At 39.5% G+C, this 8,880-nt stretch overlaps 1 non-coding gene across 1 annotated transcript; it reads right to left on the bottom strand.

Annotated features, from left to right (window-relative positions):
• Positions 1–744: 744 nt before the first annotated feature.
• LOC129921863 (U5 spliceosomal RNA) lies at positions 745–855 on the bottom strand. The gene has a single exon (XR_008773849.1). It is a non-coding gene; the product is annotated as a U5 spliceosomal RNA (small nuclear RNA).
• Positions 856–8,880: the final 8,025 nt, after the last annotated feature.

Here is an 8,880-nt window from a genome sequence, read left to right as displayed (position 1 = left end):
CAATGCTTGTCATCACTATGAATGTATCCGAGGTAATATATGCATGCCAGTGTTAAGACGTGCAGGTTTCCTGCTCAACTAAACGTGGTAAGAAAAGATAACTCCTAGTTCTATCAAACACTCAGAGCTCTTTTGTATAAACAAATCTGTTGTCACTACAAGCTGAGAGGATGTTAGTGCTGATATTTGATAGTGTCAATATTTGGATCAGTTCTCAAGTAAAGGCTTGAAATTATCATTTAATGTGTGCTACTCCAAATGTCAAACTATTTACTTAAACTGTTTATCTATACAGTTATATAACCAAACATTCAGATGCATCATAATTCAAAAAAACAGAATTCTCTTCAAGCCTCTGGTATATAGTGAATGAAGTAATTCTCTTCAAGCCTCTGGTATATAGTGAATGAAGTAATTCTCTTCAAGCCTCTGGTATATAGTGAATGAAGTAATTCTCTTCAAGCCTCTGGTATATAGTGAATGAAGTAATTCTCTTCAAGCCTCTGGTATATAGTGAATGAAGTAATTCTCTTCAAGCCTCTGGTATATAGTGAATGAAGTAATTCTCTTCAAGCCTCTGGTATATAGTGAATGAAGTAATTCTCTTCAAGCCTCTGGTATATAGTGAATGAAGTAATTCTCTTCAAGCCTCTGGTATATAGTGAATGAAGTAATTCTCTTCAAGCCTCTGGTATATAGTGAATGAAGTAATTCTCTTTCTTTTTTTCTTTCTTTCTTAAAATTACCCTACTTAGTAGGGCCTGGAAAATTTGAGTTAGACTCATTAAAATGCTCCTCTACACGGAAATCTTTTGTAAAAGGAGAAAGATTTTTTTTTAGGAGGCAGCGATGTTTATTTACACAGGGACATCACAAATACAATATAACAACACCTGTCTTTAGAACAGTCTCTTCATATCGGCTCTAGACTTGGGCGGACATCCTTCTCAGTCTGGTATCTGGCAGTGCGCACAATCTGCACTATCTTGAATGACGGCGTGAAGGCAGGGATATCACAATATATATGCGGCCCCTCATTCCTAATCTTTATTTAGATCTATATTTATGAAAAACAAAATTTTAATTGTTTATTTGACAAACTAAAAAGTTTCCCATCAGAAGACCTAAAGAAGCCGTCTCGTTGCGTCTATTTCTAGCACGAGGCTGTCCATTGTACAGTTGGGTTCTTAAAAGGACTTTTACCGTATTTACGCGCATATAACCCGCGGTTATACAAGATTTTACAAACGAATGTGCGGGGTATACAAAGGTGCGGGGTTTACAAAAGTTGTTATACTCTTAAACATAGCATACCGGAAACTATGGACATACCGGCGTGTCTTTATACTTCCTCTAGTTCACTGTGTGCTTGTGAAATGTACATTGGAAAGCGTTATGAACGTGTCATTAGAAGCCTCTAGAGAAACAAATAGAACCGATGCGGCAGAGAATCTTGACTCTTATTAGTTGTAACAAGTAACTCCGCAGCTAAACCAATTGGTCGAGATCATTATGTTGGAACGTGTAGACCACAACGCATGTAATACATCCGCAGTGAATCCCCAATCACATTAATGTCACTGTCCTCGCTAGAACTAGTGAAACTTGTATCATTTTCAGTCTTCTTCCAATAATCAAAGCATGTTGACAGCAGCAGTTGAGTCATAGATCGAATCTTCACATGCTGGGTATATAAAGGTGCGGGTTGTATGATTTTTAAAAATATCATTAATTTCTCATTTGTGCGGGGTATACGCGTGTGCAGGGTATATGTGCGAAGATACGGTAGTTTTGAAATTTAATCATGATAGACGAACAGAGTGACAGCATAAGACTAGTAGCAATCTTTCACTACAGGCATGGGCGGTCTGTGTGTCGAAATCGGCCCTGGTATTTCTACTTCATCCGGCCAATAAATTGTATATTATATGATGGACATCCAATTCTAGGTCTACCTGTTCTCAAAATCATTATGTTAAGTTTGATAATGTATGGATAGCTGTACACTTAAGAATATACTCGCAAAAGGAACATTCAGATGTAATTAGTTGTAATCAAAAGAAAAGAGAAAGGCTTAACCCTCGACACCGAAATCAGACTGATGTGCTCCCTGGTCATGGCCAGATTCTTATATGCTTGCGAGTCTTGGACACTGACTGCAGAGCTAGAGAGGCAGATCCTAGCAATGGTATTGAGATGCTACAGAAAGATCCTAGGTATCACATTTAAAGACTGCATCACAAATGAAGTACTACAGCGATCGGACCCCATGATGACCTGCTAAACTATTGCTAAAAAACGCTAGCTAAAACTCTATGAAAATATTACAAGGTCTTTGGGGCTTGTAAAGACCTTCCTTCAAGGAACAGCACCAGAAAAAAGAAGAAGAGGCATAGAAAGCGATGAAAGACAACATAAAAGTATGGACGGTCCTGCCATTGAAAGAGGTTCTATCCAAGGGAAAAGACAGAGAGGAATGGAGAAAGACTGTCAACAAATCTTGTGTGGTGCCCCCAACGGTCCAACAGATTAACGAATAGGTGAAGGGGAATCAAAACAAGAACATATGGACTGCACACTGTTCTAAGTCAATAACTTTCAACCCTAGGCAAATCCAAATTAGCATTAATTAATTCCTAATTAAACTTAATCCCCACTGCACACCCATCTCCGCCTTTTTCTTTCACAAAAACAAAACAAAACAACAACCAAGAACAACAACAATAATTCCTCTTTTTTTGCCCAGCATCAGGTAACTCCAGGTCAAACATGAGTGGGTTAAATCCCTTTCTTCCACCTGCTGTTAATTTGTTGTTTGCTCTGCTGGGCCAGGTTAATTAATCTATTATCATCACCATTCTTTCGTTAGCCTACAAACTAAATATTCTATCGGATGTTGATGATAGCCATTCTATTACTTTTCAACTTAAATGCACCTTCTATTTTCATTCTGAGCTGCTTACAGCCGCACTGACAAGCAAAAAAAAAAAAAAAAAGTCCCCTAAGACTCTTATTTGATGACGTCATTCAGCTAGACACAATGGCTTACGTTATTACTTATTAGGCACAATATTTGGGTGAAGTTATTTATAGATCAAAGTTTTTTTCCTCCTTGAGATAACAGACACTGCAAGAACATTGACCAGCAAACATGTTCTTCCTTTCTTTCTACTTTGTTTATCTCCCTTTTATTTATCTCCCTTTTTTCTCAAAATCATTCCTCTGGTTTTGTTAACATTTTTTAAAATTTTGACATCACTTTTTTTTTTTAAATAGCACATCCAGTGTTTTCATTTACTTTATATTACTTTTGTTTTCTGTCAAAGCGAAATATTGAAAGCAAATAATGTTGTCATATTTAAATGATCTGACTTGGTCTTCACAATTTTATTTGGCGGATTCTTCATGTCAAAATTACCAAGACCAAGTGAAATACTTTTTGCGTTATGAAGCTAATGCTGGCCTAGAATTTCTCATTCAATGTATTTCTTGCCATGTTTTATCTTTGCAAGGAGTCACTCCCCGGTGAGCTCTACACAATCAGGTCCAACAGTCCAGCCAATGATTTCTACAAGAGACGCTGCACCAAATGTTCCTCTACGTCTAGTTATATATTCAACTCATGACTGAAGCTAAAGAAAGATTGGAGGCCAGATAAATGTTGCAAGCTTGTTCTAAATCAAAAGACGTAAGCCAAATTTTATTTTAAAACGATTATATTTTGAAAACTAGAGTTGTCATCCGAGTTCTTCACCGTGTGGCAAAATAGGCTCTTTAGTTTTCCGTACCGTAAGATATACATTAACAAATAAACTGTTACATTTCTTTAGAAATAAATCTGATAGAGATGTTTTCGAAATAATTTTTCCTCCGATGTGAAGTTTGAAGAGGAAGAATTGTAAACAAATACAAGAAAAAAAATACAGAGTTGGATTTTTCCAATTAAAGAATTAGTCTTAAGATTTGTTTGCTCAGGATTTCAGAAAAATCCTGGCCACCAAACGTTTGTTTAGAACAGGGGTGGGCAAAAACTGCAAAAACCCTAACCCTAACCCTAGCCTTTTCATTATAAGTGATCCTGTATGGCGATCTAATTGAAGGCAGGAGAGCCGCTGGTCGCCCACTTTTACGTTATACGGATGTATGCAAACGCGACATGAAGCTCTTCAAAATCGACACTGGCAACTGGGAAGAGGTGGCACTGGACAGATCCACATGGAGAGAGAGCATAAAGGAAGGGTCACAGATTGCAGATGTCATACACAACAGAAGCAGAAAGAAGGGTGAAAATGCAATGGCGCCTGGTGATTTTATATGCCCAACCTGTGATCGCAGCTGTGTATCAAGGATTGGCCTCTTTAGTCACACAAGAAGTTGCAAAGGGAAAAGATCGTCTCACGAGACGTAAAATGCCACAGATCAGAATCAAGAGTTTCAATAATTTTTATAGATATTTACAATTATTTATTTTAATATATTTGCGTTTTTATATATGTAATGTGTGGGCACGCTTGATTTATTTAGTGTTTCGCGGGCCGCATAAAACATTTCGGTGGGCCGCATGTGGCCCGCGGGCCGTAATTTGCCCACCCCTGGTTTAGAACAAACTTTTTCTTTAATGGAACACTTTACACATTTTGAGTACTTAGCGGAACACTTTGCTTATTTTTTTAGAGAGATAATTTCACGTTGTGGCCTACTAGTTAATTATTCCAGTAGCTCGTGGAACACCTATACAGGAAGTTGGAACACAGTTTGGGAAACACTGGCTTAGAATAAACTAAGGAAGTTGGCCATTGTGTCTGTCGAATTAGCACGCTCGACAACTAGGAGTTTAAAAAAATGAGACAGGAAAAAAATCAAATATATAAAAAATAATAATCTTATGTAAGGGAAAAAATAGCTAAATAAGTGTTATGACTCTCAATACTGCAATATTTATTTCCTTTTCAGTATAGAACAAAATTAATTAATTACCACTAATTAATTAAATAATTCGTTTTTTTTCCCAATTGATTCAAGTGTTGTCATCAACAATGTCATCAACAATATCATCAACAATGTCATCAACAAATAATTGGAAAAAGTTTCAACTTGATCCGAGATCGGAGTGGGAGAAAAACGTAAAAGAATTCTGTCAACCAGCCGGACAGACAGACAGACAGACAGACAGAGTAAGTTAATATAAGATTTATTAAAAAAAAACAACTCGACGTCTCAAATGAAATTTGACTAAGTATAAATACATAGTTCTAGGTTTCACTTCTAGTTTTTGTTTTCTCTCCTGCGCACACAAAACCCACTAGAAACACCAAGCCTTGTGTTGATCAAATCGTGCTCCTCGCGGAGATCTTCATCTTTACAACCAGAAAACGAGTTAGTTCCAGTCGATTAATTTTCCAAGATTTTGTTATTGATTTCCTCCAATGAATGACTCCAATCTCCTGTTTCCCCCCTTTTTTTTTCACACAAACATGCCCCCCCCCCCTCCTTTCTTTCTCCAGTCTTCTACGTCAGCATCTTCCTGGGAGCCCAGAACAATCCATTTACTGGTGGAGGCTGTGATTAATGAGAAGTGAGGGAGTGATTTATTTCTTGGGAGGCAGAAGTCTTGATTGAGTGCAAGAGAGGTGGAAGTGAGGTAGAAACAAATTGACAGTGCCACAGGAGAAACAGAGAAAAACAGAACGAGGAAAGAGAACGAGAGCAAAGAGAGAGAGAAAACAAAGAGGTGAGATGGTGTAACAAGAGAGATGGGAAAATAAGAAAGTGAAAAGTTTAGAAGATATTGATGGAGATTGTGAGAAAGAGAAAGAAAGAATGAATGGGAGAAAGAAAATCTGAGCGGGTTCCAGGGAGTCACACAAAGAAAATCTGAGAGGGTTCCAGGGAGTCAGACAAAGAAAAATCTGAGTGGGTTCTAGGGAGTCACACAAAGAAAATCTGAGAGAGTTCCAGGGAGTCACATAAAGAAAATCTGAGAGAGTTCCAGGGAGTCACACAAAGAAAATCTGAGAGAGTTCCAGGGAGTCACACAAAGAAAATCTGAGAGAGTTCCAGGGAGTCACACAAAGAAAATCTGAGAGAGTTCCAGGGAGTCACACAAAGAAAATCTGAGAGAGTTCCAGGGAGTCACACAAAGAAAATCTGAGAGAGTTCCAGGGAGTCAGACAAAGAAAATCTGAGAGAGTTCCAGGGAGTCACACAAAGAAAATCTGAGAGAGTTCCAGGGAGTCACACAAAGAAAATCTGAGAGAGTTCCAGGGAGTCAGACAGAGAAAATCTGAGAGAGTTCCAGGGAGTCACACAAAGAAAATCTGAGAGAGTTCCAGGGAGTCAGACAAAGAAAATCTGAGAGAGTTCCAGGGAGTCACACAAAGAAAATCTGAGAGAGTTCCAGGGAGTCAGACAAAGAAAATCTGAGAGAGTTCCAGGGAGTCAGACAAAAAAAATCTGAGAGAGTTCCAGGGAGTCACACAAAGAAAATCTGAGAGAGTTCCAGGGAGTCACACAAAGAAAATCTGAGAGAGTTCCAGGGAGTCAGACAAAGAAAATCTGAGAGAGTTCCAGGGAGTCAGACAAAGAAAATCTGAGAGAGTTCCAGGGAGTCACACAGAGAAAATCTGAGAGAGTTCCAGGGAGTCAGACAGAGAAAATCTGAGAGAGTTCCAGGGAGTCAGACAGAAAATCTGAGAGAGTTCCAGGGAGTCAGACAAAGAAAATCTGAGAGAGTTCCAGGGAGTCAGACAGAGAAAATCTGAGAGAGTTCCAGGGAGTCAGACAGAGAAAAATCAAAGAACGAAGGAGGAGAAATGGACTAAAAATATACTTTAGTGACTAAGAAAAACAAACGTGAGAAATCAAGGTATGTGTTTTTACATTGGACTAAACAAAGGCAGGATGTGTTTTTATTTCTTTTATTCAGAAAGTATATGAACATGAGAGCAGAAGTGAGAAAAAGAGAGATCGAGAGAGAGAGAGAGTAAAAGAGGAAGAGAGAAGGAGAGAGAGCGTGTCAAGAACTGGTCTGTTTGAGTTTGAAATAAGAGCACCAACTTCCTGAGAACAAGGTCAAGGTCAGCTCTCGTCTCTTCATATTAATATTGACGGCCATTCGACAGTTTCGCAATCATAAAACTCCTTTGGGCTTTCAGCTTAGTGCAACGAGTCTTTATTCTAGATAGATATGCTAACAATGGGATTGAGTTCAGACATTGACTATCGACAGCACAAGGTCTCAGTATCAACTATTTAGTCAAATGAACAACAACAAAATTAGCTTTAAATTGGAATAGAAAAAAAAAAGAACAAAAAAACACCGTTAAAAATGAGTCAAAGAAAACAATTTCGTGGACACAAGAAATTTGACAAAACATGGAGCAAAATTTTAAAGAATAAAAACATTTTTTTTTTTTTTTAACATACCACATTTTCTAACCAAAAAGTGTTTGACAAACGCTGAGATTAATTTTGATTTCATACGTGCTAAAAAAATCACAAAAGTTTACACGATCAAGTGAGTAAGTTTAGGAAATATTTACTTGGTGTTTCCGTGCGAGCATAAAAGTGTAACATTTTGTCCTTTTGTTGTGTTCTCAAGATTTCTAACTTCACGCATTGATCAAAACATGTTGAAAGCCGAATTCGGGAATTTATCCTCATGATTTGTAATGATGGAAGAGTGAGGGCAATGCTCCTTCAGTTTTATGAAACACAAATAAATCTGTAGTTTATGAACAGTTTTCTAATGATGAAACCTTATTCATGGTTCTCGATCACAGAAGGTGCAATAAGATCTTTGCTTAGCGACTCCTTCATTCCGAGCATGTTTAGGGCTCATCAATTTATCGACCGAGACTTTCCCACGAGTACCTCTGCAATAACTGAAGAAATGTCACGCCAGGGGAGTGCTGCCGTGCGCAGGTGCCCACCTCTGTGTGTGTGTGTGTGTGTGAGTGCTGCCGTGCGCAGGTGCCCACCTCTGTGTGTGTGTGTGTGTGTGAGTGCTGCCGTGCGCAGGTGCCCACCTCTGTGTGTGTGTGTGTGTGTGAGTGCTGCCGTGCGCAGGTGCCCACCTCTGTGTGTGTGTGTGTGTGTGAGTGCTGCCGTGCGCAGGTGCCCACCTCTGTGTGTGTGTGTGTGTGTGAGTGCTGCCGTGCGCAGGTGCCCACCTCTGTGTGTGTGTGTGTGTGTGAGTGCTGCCGTGCGCAGGTGCCCACCTCTGTGTGTGTGTGTGTGTGTGAGTGCTGCCGTGCGCAGGTGCCCACCTCTGTGTGTGTGTGTGTGTGTGAGTGCTGCCGTGCGCAGGTGCCCACCTCTGTGTGTGTGTGTGTGTGTGTGAGTGCTGCCGTGCGCAGGTGCCCACCTCTGTGTGTGTGTGTGTGTGTGAGTGCTGCCGTGCGCAGGTGCCCACCTCTGTGTGTGTGTGTGTGTGTGAGTGCTGCCGTGCGCAGGTGCCCACCTCTGTGTGTGTGTGTGTGTGTGTGAGTGCTGCCGTGCGCAGGTGCCCACCTCTGTGTGTGTGTGTGTGTGCGTGAGTGCGCTGTGCGATGGGGAATGCGAAAAGGTTTACCAAACCTACTAGTCAGACTTGACTCTTACCTCCAAACGTAAGAAACTGAGCGGCCTTACAAACTTTTCATTGTTGATGTTTGTAATACACACAACTTAGTCGAGACATTCAACGTTTGTATCAACAACACATTCATTAATAGAACAATAAATAAAGCATGACGTCATCGAACAGGTAAAACATATTTGAACAAACAACGACTACAGGACAAAACCATATATATAAGATAAGATAAGATATAAGATATATAAAATATATACCTTTAATAAGGCGAGCTAAAATAATGATGTCACTAAACAACTTCCGTT

The sequence above is a fragment of the Biomphalaria glabrata genome, chromosome 11, assembly GCF_947242115.1.
Source record: "Biomphalaria glabrata chromosome 11, xgBioGlab47.1, whole genome shotgun sequence".
NCBI lineage: Eukaryota > Metazoa > Mollusca > Gastropoda > Planorbidae > Biomphalaria > Biomphalaria glabrata.
Note: the sequence above shows the minus strand (reverse complement) of the source record. Positions and strands in the feature narration are given on the sequence as shown.